Here is a 16187-nt window from a genome sequence, read left to right on the forward strand (position 1 = left end):
GTGGGGTTGCTACCTTTGCTACCAAAAGGTAGAAGATGCTACTTTTGGTAGCATTGCTACCAAAAGGTAGCAGGTCGCTACCTTGGGTAGCGCTGCTACCATATGGTAGCAGTTCGCTACCCTTGGTAGCACTGCTACCATCCCACATGGTGGGGTTTTCCCTACCATGTGGGGTAAATTATATTTTTATTTATTTTTTCTTCTTCATTAACTTTTAAAAATAGAACCCCCCCCCCCCCCCCCCCACAATTTAATGCACAGTCTCATACTAAGACCAAAATTAAATAAATTTCCCGAATACAAGGATTTCCATTATTATTATTTTTTGAATAATCAATCCCAAAATAGATAAAATTGGGCAAATTCCTCCAACCAAATACCATATTTGGGCAAATGGAATTAATTTACACACATTTATCCAATCAATCCCACCAATCTTTCAAACACAAACTAATTTCACAATCTAAAACTTGAATCTGAATGCATTCATTTGTAGTTTTAACAAAATTTTATTGTGAACAACCAACCCTAATTTTTTATTATTTTGAAATCAATTTGAGCAACCAAAATTTGATCTGGAGGTTGGGAATGAAAGCAAGGAGGGTTTAAATTTGAGATTTAAGTACAACTCTTCCATATTTCACAAAATATATGAGATTTTCAACAAGCACAACCAGATTTCTTCTAAATCAAAACAATATTTTTAAACAAAAATCAAGGAGATAAAAAAGAATCCAACCTTTATCAGCAATCCTGGGAATGAATTGATGAAGAGCCCAACTTGCAAGCTCAAGAACTTCCTTCTCCCACAAATGCCCAAAATTATCCATTCCAAAAATAACTCCCCCAAAAATATTTTTCAAAACCTAGGTTAAAATAAAAATTGTTTGACCAAAAATCATTTTTCTCAAATAAAATTATTTCCAAACAATTCAATATGCAAAAATTGCTTTTCTTCCAAAATTAATTTTCTCAATTGAATTAAAACTAACATTTCTATTTCAAAATGCCAAAGAGGGTAAGATATTTCTATTTTCAAATACTATTTAACCTTTCCTTCAAAATACATATACTAAATAAATCTATTATTTAAAAATAACTATATAATCAAACTTGCTACTAACATGAATTGAGCAAATCTAATTATTGATTAATCACACAAAGGGGTCCTATTTAATTTAGTCCCTTTAATTTACTAATGCGTAAAAAAACACATTAATCTAATTTAAATACTTGGGATTTAATAATCAATTTTTACCACATGCACAACACGGAACCCAAGACAACCAAACAAATACACGACCCGCATACCCAACCAAAGGGGAAATTGATAGATGACTGACGATGCTCACTTGAGCATGACAAGGGTAAAACGTAGGGTCTTACGACTACCTAATCCAATTCCTTAGGACCAATCAGGTACTCTCAAACTTGCGAATCTAGGTGAAGACGAACCTCGTACCTATGCGGTACTATACCTGCAATCTCCTGCAACCATGAAACACACATGCATACATATGTATTTTCAATGAAAGTGTTAGCCCAGGGTTAATAACTCAAATCAAAAGAATGCCTAATCATACATAATAATCGATGTGAAATCATTATTTACAGGCATACACAATAATCATAATATCTGACTATAACATTACAACATGGTAAATCAACCATCCAAGAAGGCCACTTAAAAAGTCAACCAAGGTCAAACCGATTTTAAAAATCTGATTAGGGCAGGGGTACTACATTTTGACAATACAAATAGAAAAAATGTTGTTTGTCATTAAATGCAAACCAATTCATGCACAATCTGATTCACATGTTGAGATGGTCCTAATTGGCCTCTTCCATCACCATGTTTAGCATATAACTTCTTTCTATTCATAAGCTTGTCTTCCATTACCATGTTTAACCTTTTTTCTTCTACCTTTTATTTCCATGCTTTTTTGTTTCTATGAAAACTCTTCTATGAGCACTACTCAATAGGCCCCTTGTATAGAATGAAAAATATTTTATTTTGAATGAATAGGAAAAAATATTGATATACTTAGAGACTTCCTTTGTGTCATCTTTTAAATGGTTAGTCTAAATGTTGAAGTCTATAAAGGCCACTAGTAGAAATATGGCCAATAAATGACTACGTGACCAAAAGTTTTAGTCACGAGACTAAATTTTAGCATTTTTTTAGAAAAAAGCTATGAATGACTAAATAAATGACTAATTTGGTAATTGGGTGAGATCACACAAATAAAAATGACTAAATAAATGACTAATTTGATAGATGATAGAGAAATTCTAAATAAATAACTAAATAAATGACTAGATAATTGTCTAGCTCTTCTCTTAAAGAAGGTACTTGTTGAAATTATATAAAAAATTGATCCTAATATTTTTGTTTGTAAATTATTTATTATTTAAATATTATTTTTATTTATAAATAATATATATATAGGCCGCCACTTGTAGCAGAGTTGGCTGGGGCTTGGGGTTTGCATCCCTCGAGGTCACAGGTTCGACTCCGCTTCGTAGTGGGCAAATGCATGGGGCTAGCTATATTGTGTGTCAGTTCCTACTCCGCTGACCCGGGGTATAGGAATGGACTTTACCGCTAACATTTTATTCATAATGTGAAAAGGAGGTCTCCAATTTTTCGCTATCAGGGATATTTTTCAAAAGCATGTTTGGGGGGATGAAGCATTTGAGGAACCTCTGCCACCTATGGATCCCTTTGGACAGCACGTAGACCACATTCCACACTGGGTTTTTCAGGGAGGGAAATGGGTAGACATGGCAGCGATGCGGCATAATGGTCAATTTAATGAAGGGTTTTTAGGGGAATAAATTTTGTTATCATGTTTCTAAATACTTTCGGGGTTTTTTTAAACCCAAAGGAAATTTTATTTCGGGCAATCGACAGAGGATTGGAAAGAGGGTTCCTGCAATGTGTTGGCATGGAGGGAGTGGGGTTGATAAAAAAAGGGCATCAAAGGATGTCGTCAATGTGAGTGGTAAGGCACCCTCTGCTTCAATCCCTAATTTGAAAGATGGGCAGAAAGATGGTTTTAGGGTTTCCCCCAATCTACGAACATCTGTTGAAAACCAGCATTCATTGAACCCTAATTCGCGTTTACCGCCATGGGAGATTTTTGTGGATACCTCAGGTGATATATGTAACCCTACAGTTACTAGCCATAGTTTGAGGGTTGATAAGTTGTAGACGGTATGGCTTTTGGTGCCCTTAATTGATGTTTGTGCTAACCCGTTGGGTAAGAAAGTTCATGATCTTCAGTCTCTTGCACTCATTATTCAAGTTTGGGGTGATGGTATTACCCTTTCAAAATTGCAATATAAGATTCATATGCACTGGTATGGCACTTTATACTTTCAGGTTTTGTTTGCTAGTTATTTTATTGTTGTTTTTTATTCAAAAGAAGCTCGGAATAAGGCTTTGGAGGTTTTATTCTTTTGGTTTGGTAGGAATTTAATTTTTGTTGATTTATGGAAACCCCTCTTCGAGCCCTCTTGGGTCTCTTCCAAATAGACTCTGGTTTGGTTTAAGCTTCCTCAATTGCCTTTTGAATTCGTTGATTCTGATATTTTACAGAAAATTGGGGATTCTTTCAGTAAATTTTTATTATCTCATTCAGTGTTTGAGGATGATATGTTCCTTGTTAAAATTTGTGTTTTGGTCAACTCAAGCACTTCTCTTCCTCAGACTTGCAATATTAGATCTATTGCTGGTATTTGGCATCAAAATATTGTTATGGATTATGATTGGTTTGGTAGATCTTCTGTTATTATGGATTTTGCACTATTTTTTAATATAAAAAGAGTGTTGACCAAGTCAACTTCTAAAGATTTGGAATCTTCTCCTGGTTTCATGGAGAAGGATTTTTCTAAGTTGGAATCATTCTCATGGGCTAAAATGAAAAATATATTAAAGGGATCTAATATCCCCACTTTTGTTCCTCCTCTGCATCCTTCATGTGTGAATGCCCCATTTGGGGGTGGTTTTGGTTTGGATAGGGTTAATTCTTCTGATCTAGTAAATTCTTTGACTACTCAATATGTTATGTTCCTCCTTCACAAGCCAATGTTTTGGGTAAGCCTAACTATGAAATGGTCAGATCTAGTTCTCTTTCTAATTCTACTTTTCATAAATCTTTGGATAGTCCTTTCATTGCTCTGAATGATCATCTCATTGCTCAGGTTTAGAATATTATTAACAAGAATTTCATTACTCTTGATTTTGATGTAGCAGAGAGAGTGCTTACTTCTATTGATAATGATTTGGTTAAGTTGAATAAGGATTTGTCTACATTTCCTACAGCTAACCCTTTTGAGGTGCTTGATCTAGATAAGGAAAATAAGCTTCCTAGTGTCTCTGATATTCCTTTGGGTAGTGGAGGTAGGTAGTCGTTGATTCAGTCTCCACTCTCTCCAGTATCTTCATTCACTACCTCTTTGAAGATGGGTCGTAAACAAAAGCTTGTCAAGACCCAACGAGAAATTGATGCTGGAATCCAATCAACACTTCTTTCTTCGATGGATTCTTCTAAGGGGAAGAGAAAAAAGATGCCATTTAGTCTGCCTATTACAAGGTCTTTGGCTTCTAAGAGGTGTCTTCAGAAGGACTTTACCGAGGGAAAGATCTCTCAGAGTAGTGATTGTGTGAAGAGGGGAGCCTCGGTCTCCCCTCGAGGCCAATGAGGATCATTTCCTGGAACGTTAGGGGCTTAAATGCCCCTAATAAAAGATGCTTGATTAAGTCCCAATTGGATTTAATCAAGTGTGATAATGTGATGGTGCAAGGAACTAAATTAAACTTGTCTTCTAATGAGTCCTTGCTCTCCTCCTGGAAGCTTTGGAAATTTTGTATCTCTCCTTCTTAGGGGGCTTCGGGAGGCATTGCTTTCCTTTGGAATGACTATAGTGTGGACTTTTCTTTGGTTTCTTCTTCCTCTAATTGGATGATAGGTTTAGTTTAAAGTAGATTTTCCAATGCTAAATTTTGGCTTTTCAATATTTATGGACCCATTAGTATTGTTGAGAAGAGGGAACTCTGGAAGAGATTAATTGTGATTGCATCTCCGTTGAAGGGTACCTTTTTGATATTTGGGGGCACTTCAATGCTATTTCAAGTCTTGAAGAGAAATCAGGGGGTATTATTCCAAATAAGCACATTATTGTTGATTTTTGTCATTTTATTAAGGATATGAATCTAGTTGATTGTAAAACTCAGAATGGCCCTTTTACTTGGACAAACATGAGAAAGGATTTCTTTCAGATTGCTGAGAGATTGGATCACTTTTTGGTATCTGAAAATTGGTTTGGTATCGAGATTGGGAATTCTTTTCTTCAGTTCTCCCTTATACTGGTTCAGACCATTTTCCTATTCCATTCTCTATTCTTGAGGATAGGGCTCCTTGGAAGATTCCTTTTAAGTTTGAACCGATGTGGCTTAGGGATCAATCTTTTTTTCTCCTGTTGAAAGATAGGTGTATGTCTGCCCCTTATGTGAACGGGTCTAGGATGTATCAGATTGTTAAAAAGTTGGTTTATCTTAAAGGAAGGATTAGAGAATGGAATTCTCTTCATTTTAAGAATATTTTTGGAGAGAAGGCTAGGATATAGAGTGAAATTGAAAAGGTGAATGAGCTTATCTTAAATGATGGTATGGATTCTTTGTCCTTTAATAGGCTTAAATATTTGAAAGCTCAGCTTGAGGAGGTTTTGGCTCATGAGGAATCTTATTGGAGACAGAAGTCTAGGGATTTGTGGTTGACAGAAGGTGGTCAGAATACTAAGTTTTTTCATTCCTCAACCAAATTAAGGAGGTAGCGTAATAGGGTATCTTGCATTCATGATTCTAATGGGAATTGTTTCTTTGATGAGGGTGAAATTGCCTCTGAGGCTATTAGATTTTTTAAGTCTTTGCTTACTGCTAATATAGTGGGTTTGAATAGTAATTTTGTTGATTCTTTCCTCCTCTCATTAAGGAAGAAGATAATAAGATGCTTATGGCTCCTTTTACCAGTCTTGAGTGAAGAGAGGTGGTTTTTTCAATGTCCCTGGAGAAGGCTCTAGGGCCTGATGGGTTCACTGCTTTGTTTTTTCAAAAATGTTGGGATTTTGTGGGGAATGATGTCCTTCTATCTCTTGAGGAATCTAGGCGTAAAAGAACCATTTTCAAAGAGTTTAATACAAGTCTTATTACTATTATCCCTAAGGTGGATAATCCTAAATCTTTTTCTAATTTTCATCCAATTGCACTATGTAATACCTTGTACAGGGTCATCACTAAGGCAATTTCAGTTAGGATGGCTAAACTCATTCCTAAGATTATTTTTGTAACTTCAAAGGGTGTTATTTTTGCGCATGAGGTCTTGCACTCCATCTCTTTACAAAAGACTCTGGCTATGATTCTTAAACTTGACATGCTCAAAGCTTATGATTGGGTGGACTGGCACTCATTAGTCTTTGTTCTGAGACAATTTGGTTTTGCTCATAGTTGGATTAAGTGGGCTTTTTCCTACATCTCTTCTGCTTGTTTTTTAATTTTACTAAATGGATCCCCTTCTGGTTTTTTTACTTCTTCTCGAGGTATTAGACAAGGGGATCCTTTGTCCCCTTTTTTGTTTATTCTTTTAGTTGAGGCTTTTAGTCAGGCTATTCATGCTGCTAGATCATCAAGTATTTGGAAGGGAATTAAGATTGATGGTTATCCAGTATCCCAATCTCATTGTCTATTTGCAGATGATACTGTCCTATTTGGTTCTGCTTCATTGGCAGAGGCTAAAGTCATCAAGAAAATTATTGTAGATTATTCTACTTTTTCTAGTGAGAAAGTTAATAGCTCCAAATCTTAAAATTTTTTATGAATGTTTCCGCTTTAGTTCAGAATAGGTTGACTCAATTTTGGGGATTTGTGGTGGCATATTTTTCTTGTAAGTATATAGGCATTCCCTTTTTTGTTGGTTCATATAAGACCATGTTTTGGGACAAAGTGGTTCATGCGGTGTCTTCCAGAATTTCTTCATGGAACCATAAATGGCTTACTTTAGCTGGTAAGATTCTTCTCATCAAATTAGTGCTTAATGTTGTTCCAATTTATTTGATGTCTGTTTTGAAAACACCCCACAAGGTTGTTCATGAGCTTAAGTAGTCTTTAAGATCTTTCCTTTATAATGATAATATTGGAGGTAAGGAGAAGATCCCTCTCTTGGCCTAGGATAAGGTTTGTCTTCCTAAGGATTTAAGGGGATCGGGTATCAGATATTTAGTAATTCAGAATAGAGCTTTGGGGGCGAAGTTAGTCTAGAAGCTCTATAAGGATCTCTCAAGTAAATGGGCTTCTCTCATGTTTGCCAAATATTTGAGAGGGGCTCCCAGAGAGCGGTTATTCACAGCTTCAACTCTTCCAAAAGGGTCAGCTTTTTGGAATTTTATTACTAGTTGTAGATCGGTTATTCTTCCCCACCTTTCTTGGGTAATCCATAACGAGAGAAAGGCTAGATTTTGGGATGAAGTTTGCAATGGACATGCTGCTATGACTAGTATTCTATATTGGTCTCCTTTATTAGATATCCTCAAAGGTCATTGGGGTGTGTTTTTTGTCGATTATTGTTATGTTGATATTTCGGGTCCCTGTCCTGTGTTTCTTTAGAAATCCATAGATTCTGTGTTGGTAGATCAAGATCTTAAGGATGCTTGTGTACAGGAACTTAAGAAGAGAATGTTTGTATTTTAGGACATGGAGGATGATTTGATCTAGACTAAGAATGTGTCAGGTTCATATACAATAAAGGATGGCTATAAGTATTTGTCTCATCCCTCTTCTTCTTCCTCTTGGCCTTCTCAGCTCTTTTGGCATTTGGCTTGTCTTCCTAAAGTTGGCTCTTTTGCCTGGTTTGCAATACAAGATAGAGTCCTTACTAGGATGATATTAGATAGACTTGGGATTACAACTGTGTTTCCTTGTGTGTTTTCTGACTTCTTCATAGAATCTTTGGATCATGTGTTTTTGCACTGTCCTTTTGTATTGAATTGTTGGTATTGGCTATTTGGCAAGCTTGGATGGACATCTTCTATTTTCCCTAATCTCTTGTCTCAATTCATGGCTTGGCCTTTATTGTATTTGACTTCATTCTATTCCTGCCTCTGGATTGTTGCCCCTTCCATTGTTATTTGGAATATATGGCTTGAGAGGAATCATAGAATTTTCAAACAAGAATTGGTTTCCTTGGTTGATGTGATAGGCAAGATTGAATCTCCAATTTCTGAAGTATTTATCTTTAATATTTATAAAAATTTGGACCATTTGCATTCCTTTTCTCATTGGGGTAATTGGGTGTCATGGAATTGGAAGGCTCTCCGAGTCATTCCCTCTCATGGATCTGTATCCTTAGGGTTATCTTCTGTTGTCAAGTGTAGGCATGCTAAATGTTCCCCTCCTCCGCAATTTGCATTTAAATTAAACTTTGATGGGGCTTCTAAGGGCAATCCGGGCAAACCAAGGATAAGAGCTATCATTTTTTATCATAATTCAAAAATTGTCAAGGCTGCTTGTAAATATATTAGTATTGGATCTCACAATTCTGCAGAGTTCCATGCTTTATCATTTAGCCTAGATTTAGCTATTTCACTAAACATTAAGGACATTGTAATAGAAGGTGATTCTATGGTGGCTTTTCATGTGGTATCCAATAAGAGATGTGCCTCCTGGCAGCTACAATATATTTTAGATCGAATTCTTGGTCAATTAGAGTTTTTTAGTTCCTTTTCTATCTCTCATTGCTATAGGGAAATTAATTGTACTGTTGATTTTCTTGCTAACAAGGCAACAATTGTGTATTTGGATTATTTGGAGGTTGCCCCTTCGGATATTCCCTCCTCTTGCATAAGCATTTTATATTAGTCTGGTTTGGCCAACATTTCGTTTATGACTTGACATGGCATGACTATGTGTTGGATTTTCTTCTGAGGCTAGTCTACTGATTGTGTAATTCTGGGGTTGTGACATTCTGAGATTAGGCAGTATGATTTTTCATCTTTAGGATTGGTGTTCTTCTTTCAGAAACATTTTTCTTCATGATTGGGTGTAATAATGGCTTTATCCTTCATTCATGTTTATGCCGAAGGAGTAATGCCTATTCATTTTTTGTTCTCATTATTATTTTGGTTCTTTGTATGCTTTGTGATCATAAGAGTTTATGTTTTGAAAGCCTATTTTTAGAATTTCAATTTATTGGCATGAATACTTATGTCTTGCTTTTTTGTTTCGCACCCTTTTCATAGTTAATATACTTGCATGTGTTACATTAAGGGGGGTGTTGTCCACTTATTGATTTTGTGGTACCACTTTCGTTGATGCCACACATTCCAAGTGTCTTTTCAAAGGAGGGTGGTGCTTTCCACGATCTTCCTATTATGGAATTGATTTGTGTGGCCTGTATCTTTCATGATTTTTCTATCCTCATTTTATTTGCTTCATTTAGATCGGGTTTATGAGGTTGCATATTGATGAATGATTCTTATTATGCGTGATTTATTTTCTTCTCCAAGTTGTACTACTGCAATCTTTATTGTTGAATGGTTTATCTCATTATTGTGGATAGTATCTTGGGATCAATGGTTTGTTAAATATGAATGTGTGAGTTGTTTATCTTAGTTGTTGATCGTATCTTGGGATCATTGATTTGTTAATTATGAGTGTGCGAGTTGTTTATCTCAGCTTGTGTGAGATATTGAGCATCTCTTCAAGCAATATTTGCTATGATGTTGTCTTTCATGTGGTTTGTGATATATATGAGTTGGTAATATTGCTGTTCTTAGCATTTCTTCCTTCTATCGTTTCTTTCCTTCTAAGATTCGTCATTTTCATACATTGAAGATGAGGGACTTGGGTGGGTTTGTAATCTATTTTATTTTAATGGTTTTCATGTGGCTTGGAAGGTGGTGGATGAGTTTTGGCTGGTGGAAAATGCAGGTGTTAGGATATCTGTAGTGGTTTCTTGTTTTCCTATTGTTTGCATGGTTCTTCTTATGGTTACTCATTTGGCTGAGCCTCTTGTTGATTCCTTCGTGCTCTCAGCATCTTGTTCTCCTCTTCATATGGGTTATACTTTGTCTATTCACGGTTTTGATTGTGTCCTGCTCACTTATAGTGGTCTCATTTCTTTTCTTGAGTTTTATGCTAATAGATGGGTTGGAGAATTGTTTTGTGTAGCCGAGGGTGGTGCGAGGATGTTCAATTCTTGTAGTTTAAAATTTCACTGGTCGATGATCTTCTATTGTGTTACTGTTGTGTTCCTCACAATCAATTGAAGGGATGATTATGCATCTGATTTCTTTTTGTATGCCATTTATGGCAGCCTCTTTTGTACCTAATGGGATTGCTATGTAATATGGAGGGATTTTTTTTTAATATGCCCTTGAGGCTTCTTGTAATGGGTAGGTAGGCCTTAATTTTTTTAGAGCAATATTGGTAGGTTTTCTTACTGGCTCTTTCCTTCCAGTGCTCATTGAACCAGACATCGTGTAAAAATTAAAATATTAATAAAATTTAGTGGTAAATCCACTTTTATCAAAAAAAAAAAAAAAATTAGCAAATGCATTATATTATTTTATTTTTTTCTATTAAAAATATAATAAGAATAAAAGTAATATAACATGGCACAACATGTTCGTTAATGGTGATCATAATTAATACCATCTTGATAAAATTTTAGGACATGGGACTCAAATTTGAGGTGAAAGATTGACATAAACAAATTGTAGAAATAGGACATGATGATGATTTTTAAAGACAACCAAAATCCCAATTTTGTTAAATAGATTTATAGAGTTCAATAACACATCAATTGCATATAAGATTTGAATACTACAAGTAGATTCTAGCTACAAAGTATAATAACCATATTAAGAAATCACAATCACTGTTGGCATTTGCATGAAGATTGCATTAATGACATGTTATGTTGTCATTGATGTCAATTAATCGGTAATGATATTATTGTAATGTTGTTTTGTAACCGATAGGAAGAGCTAGTGAAAGGAAACTGTAACCGATAGGTAAGTTTGTGGAGTGAATCGGTATTGTTAAGTATTGGAGAGTTGGACCGGTAAACCCCACTTGTTAATTTGATAAACCCTAACCAAATAAGTTTGGTGAATTGGTTATATTGGTTTATGATCTGATGGTGAGAGGTAATGATTATGACATGTATGCATATTGTATGAAGAGAGTTTCAAAGTGTTTTTGGCATGTTGAGGTAACGGTTTTTGTCTTGGGAATGAGCAAGTATATTGCATGTAATGCAAAGCGTGTGATGAGTTACTAAGTTCGATGAAGCAACGATCAAGGAGCGGTCGAGGCTTTCTTGAATGATGTGTAGAGATTGTTATGTAATCCAACGATCATACTTGAACTGACTTGTTTGTAATCTCTATGTGAATTAGGTTTTTGTTGTGTTACCAACCTAGTTGATTTGTTTATAAGGTCGATGAGTTGTTTAGTTTTAGAGTTGGCAAAGTTTTAGTTGAGTGTGTGGTTGCTGAACCTGATGATGTATCTACAATTTGAATAAAGGCAGATAGGAGCATGAAAAGGATTTGTACAAGCAAGTGTAGTGCTATTCAAATAGATCAATAAACTCCTGTTGTTTTCTAAGAATTACAACAGATTGAAATCCCCTAATCGGGTAACCTCTAACAAGCTTGGTGCTATTCAAATCCTCTAACCAGGTGGTCCATTACCTTGGATTTCAAATCCTCTATCGAGGTTACTCCTCATAGAGTATTGCTTCTAACAAGGCATTATAGTCAATCCCTTAACCGGGTGGTCCCTACCAGGATCTGTTCTTAATAAGACTTTGTGTAAATCTTTAACAGGCTTGGCTCCTAAAAGGGTGAACTTCAAAAGAGTTCAGATAGTTATCTTGTGAGTCTCATCTCACCATGGTTTTTCCCATTTGGGTTTCCATGTCAAAAATATTGTGTCAAGTGGTGAATGTTTTTGTGGTTATGTTTATTATGGTTGATTTGCTTAACTACTTAATCCACTTTGATAAGTCATGATAACCACTAGCAACATGAAATGAAGTTTTACTTATGTCAGTAAAAGTATTTGGATGTTTGTGAGTTTCAAGTTGTTTACTGTTAATCTGTTGTAAGATTCATCCGATTTAACTTGACAGTGATATTGCATTGATAGTTCTAAGTTTACCTTGAGAGATTGATTTTGAGATTGGTGAAGTTTATCAGTTTTTCTATCTACTGATTCACCCCCCCTCTCTCAATAGTTGACCGGATCCTTGTTCTTTCATCATATCATCAATCACCTCTTATACAAACTAAGCAGCCTAATATAATTCTCATTTCATTAATACTTTACTTGTCATATATATTGTTTTTATAAGATTTACTCAATTATTTATTTATCTAAATTAATCAAATTAAAAAATAGAATACTTACTTTGTAATGTTTAAATTTGATTCCTATTCAAAATATTAAATATTTATTGACCAACATTAAAATTAAACATGCCTTTGTAAAAATATGACAATTAAGTAAACCAACTTTAATATTAATTAAATAGCAACTTTAATATTAATTAAATAGCCCATTGGCTATCACAATTTTAACCACATTTACTATTAATATTATTTCCTTGTATTTTTTAATAGTTCCAAAAATCCATTAAGTTAATACTAATACAAATTCGTTGAATTATTATTAATTAATTGAACATTTGAAAATAAAGTTCCGAAGTGGTACTCCTAAGGACAAGAGGAGTAAGAGGTCTATTATCAGTCCTCCTATGACTCGGTCAGGGGCTGTGAAGTGTAATCTTCAAAGTAGTTTTGGAGAAGGAAAGTCTTCTCCGTCTAAAGGAAAGAGGGGAGCCTCGGTCTCCCCTCGAGAGCAATGAGAATTATATCTTTGAATGTTAGGGGCTTAAATGCCCCTGACAAGAGGCACTTAATTAAGTCCCAGATGGACTTAGTTAAGTGTGATATTTTCATGTTGCAAGAGACAAAATTATCAAATGAGTCTGTTGATTTGGTTTTTTCTTCTTGGAGAAAGTGGGAATTCCTCTCCTCTCCAGCTTGTGGTGCGTTAGGGGGTTTGGCATTTCTTTGGAATAACTATAACATTGAGGTTGAGCTAGTTGCTTCTACTGTAAACTAGATGTTGGCCTTAGTTAAAAGAAAGCTTTTGAAGGTTAAGTTTTGGCTTTTTAATATTTATGCTCCTTCTGGTATTCAAAGGAAGACTAAATTATGGGGAGAACTTGAGAGGATTTCCTCCCCTTTAAGGCATGGTCCCTTTATAATCTTTGGGGGGGATTTTAATGCTATCACTGACTTGGGAGAAAAGAAAGGAGGTATTCTTCCTAATAAAAAAATTATGGAAGATTTTGGGATGTTCATTAAGGACATGAGTCTTTTTTATTGTCAGTTTCAGAATGGGATTTTCACATGGACAAATATGCAAAGAGATTTTTCTCAGATTGCGGAAAGGTTAGACTGGTTTTTGTTATCAAATGTTTGGATTGATTCAGAGTTCGAATTTTTTTCCTCTATTCTTCCAGTTTCGGGGTCAGATCATTTTCCAATTTCTCTATCAATTCTTGAATATAAAGCTCCTTTTAAGTCACCTTTTAAATTCAAACCTATGTGGTTTAGAGATTCTTCCTTTTTGCCTTTGCTCAAAAAATGGTTGAGTTCTGCTCCTTATTGCTCTGGATCCTGAATGTTTCAGATTGCTAAGAAGTTGAGATTTTTGAAATTTAATATTAGAGAATGGGATATATTGCATTTTAAGAACATCTTTCTGGAAAAACAGAGGATTCAAGATATGATTGAATGTCTTAATTCACATGTGATTCAACATGGTATGGTGCCTCTTGTTTTTGATGAACTAAAATTGCTAAAAACAAAGCTTGAAGAAGTTTTGTCCAGAGAAGAAATATATTGGAGACATAAATCGAGGGAGATCTAGCTTTCAGATGGTGATAGGAATACAAAAAAATTTCACTCTTCAACAAAAATTAAGAGAAGTAGAAATAGGATATCTTGTATTGAGTATCCAAATGGCAGACTTTAAACAGAATAGGAGGATATTGCTTCAGAGGCAGTTAGGTTTTTTAAGTCACTATTGTCTTCGGAGCATGGAGATCTTCATAATAACATTTCTTCTAATATTCCTTCTTTGGTATCTTCGGAAGATAATAAAATGTTGATGTCTCCTTTTTCTTTGGATGAAGTTAAGAATGTTGTTTTTGCAATGAACCCTGATAAGGCTCCAGGACCAGATGGATTTACTCTATTTTTTCAGAAATGTTGGGATTTTGTGGGGAATGATGTTTTATTGGCCCTTGAGGAAGCTAGAAGGAATAGGTCTGTTTTGAAAGAGCTTAATACTACAATGATTGCAATTATTCCTAAAAAAGAGGTTACCAAGACATTTGCTGATTTTCTCCCTATTGCTTTATGTAATACTTTGTACAAGATTTTTACCAAGGCTATTTCTTTAAGGTTGGCTAAAATTCTGCCTAGGATCATTTCTTTAGAACAAGGTGGTTTTGTTCCAGGAAGGGAGATGACAGAGGGAGCTATAGTGGCACATGAGGTTCTACATTCTATTTCTACTCAGAGAATCTCGGCCATGATCCTCAAATTAGATATGATGAAAGCATATGATAGAGTAGAATGGGGGGCGTTGTGTGTCGTTCTACTTAAATTGGGCTTTTCCAAAGCATGGATCAAATGGATTCATACTTGTATCTCTTCTGCAAGGTTCTCGGTTCTAATTAATGGCTCCCCTTGTGGTTTTTTCTCCTCTTCTAGGGCTTTGAGGTAGGGGGATCCCCTATCTCTTTTCTTGTTCATTCTTCTAGCTGAAACGTTTAGTTGGGCTATAAGAGCCACTAAGCTGGGAGGGCTTTGGAAGGGAATTAGGATTCATAATGTTCCACAAAGCATTTCGCATTGCTTGTTTGCAAATGATACCTTGTTATTTGGTCAGGCCTCTTTGGGTGAGGCAAGAGTGATAAAGGGGATAATACAGAATTATGCATCCTTTTCTGGTCAAAGAGTCAATGTTGATAAGTCAAAGATTTTTTTCCTTCATGCTTCACAATTGGTTCAGGATAGATTGAAGAGTTTTTGGGGATTTGCATCTGGAAATCTTCCTTGTTCTTATCTTGGTATACCTTTCTTCATTAAGAAGGATAGAGTTGAGTTTTGGGATAAGATCATTTCAATTATCTCTAGAAGGATCCTATCCTGGAATCATAGATGGTTATCTTTGGCTGGTAAGATTGTTCTTATTAAGTCTGTCCTAAATGTTGTTCCTATTTATCTCATGTCTGTTTTGCAGTCTCCGAAAGCAGTTCTTGTTAGTTTGCAAGATACTCTTAGGTCCTTCCTTTGGAGTAATAATAAAGAATGTAAGAAGAAACTCCCTCTGGTAGCATGGGATAAAGTTTGTTTACCTAAAAACCTTGGGGGCACAGGCATTAGGAGTCTGGAAAGTCAGAAGTTAGCCTTAGGTGCTAAGTTGGTTTGGAAATTGTATGAGAGACCATTCTCCTTTTGGGCACAAATTATGTTTGCTAAATATTTAAATAACAGACCAAGAGAGTATGTTTTTCAAGTTTCTAATTTACCGTCTGGTTCAGCTATTTGAAATTTTCTATGTAAATGTAGATCAGTGATTTTGCCTCATCTCTCATGGATTGTTCATAATGGTAGAAAGGTCAGGTTTTGGGAGGAAGTTTGGAATGGACATCCCCCTTTGGTGAACTCGAGGGATTGGTCTCCTTTAATTTCCACTCTTTCTTCCCTTTGGGGTGTCTTTGTGGCTGATTATTTTGAAATTGAGTATAGTGGGAATCTTAAGGTGGCAAAATGGAAATCAATTGAGTTTTTAGATATTGATCAAAATGTGAAATTGGAATATGAAAAGATGTTGGGGGAGAGAGTAATAATTCTTTTTGATGCTGACAATGAGCTTATGTGGACAAGGAATATCTCTGGTAAGTACACAGTTAAGGATGGCTATACTTCTCTCTTGGTTAGTAAAGATTTATCTACTTGGCCATACAAGCTGTTTTGGCATATGGCTTGCCTCCCAAAGGCTGGTGCTTTCGCTTGGTTAGTAGTGCAGGACAGGGTCCTTACAG

At 35.4% G+C, this 16187-nt stretch overlaps 1 long non-coding RNA gene across 3 annotated transcripts in view; it reads right to left on the reverse strand.

The window, feature by feature from the left end:
- Positions 1-734: 734 nt before the first annotated feature.
- LOC131071832 (uncharacterized) overlaps positions 735-16187 on the reverse strand; it is a 77230-nt gene continuing 61777 nt past the window's right edge. For 2 of the 3 annotated variants that reach the window (XR_009372355.1, XR_009372356.1), the window contains one exon: positions 1159-1488. This is a non-coding gene — a long non-coding RNA (uncharacterized LOC131071832). Of the gene's footprint in view, positions 867-1158; positions 1489-16187 lie in introns of those variants that run through there. The other variant, XR_009112599.2, reaches the window with a different exon arrangement.

This window comes from Cryptomeria japonica, chromosome 1 (assembly GCF_030272615.1).
Source record: "Cryptomeria japonica chromosome 1, Sugi_1.0, whole genome shotgun sequence".
Classification (NCBI taxonomy): Eukaryota; Viridiplantae; Streptophyta; class Pinopsida; order Cupressales; family Cupressaceae; genus Cryptomeria; species Cryptomeria japonica.